Source organism: Theobroma umbraticum, unplaced genomic scaffold (genome assembly GCF_002168275.2).
Source record: "Theobroma umbraticum cultivar Fairchild unplaced genomic scaffold, ASM216827v3 scaffold_20.0, whole genome shotgun sequence".
In the NCBI taxonomy this organism is placed as follows: Eukaryota; Viridiplantae; Streptophyta; class Magnoliopsida; order Malvales; family Malvaceae; genus Theobroma; species Theobroma umbraticum.
In genome coordinates, this window is record NW_018397266.1 from 185,179 (window position 1) to 185,421 (window position 243).

Below are 243 nucleotides of genomic sequence, written 5' to 3' on the forward strand. Positions count from 1 at the left end.
AATATCATTATTTATATAAATCAATAAATGATTCTTATTCGTGTATTAAGTGTGTTTATATGACACATATGTATATATAATAACACGATTAACTAATTATGTCTTAAATATATTAAGTGAATTTAACATGATTAATACACAAAACACAATTACCTTAAATCCTAATCTACTTAAACCCGTGTCGTATTGCGAATAAAACTACAATCTAAGTAATATGTTAAGTTCTATTTTAAAAATTTAGAT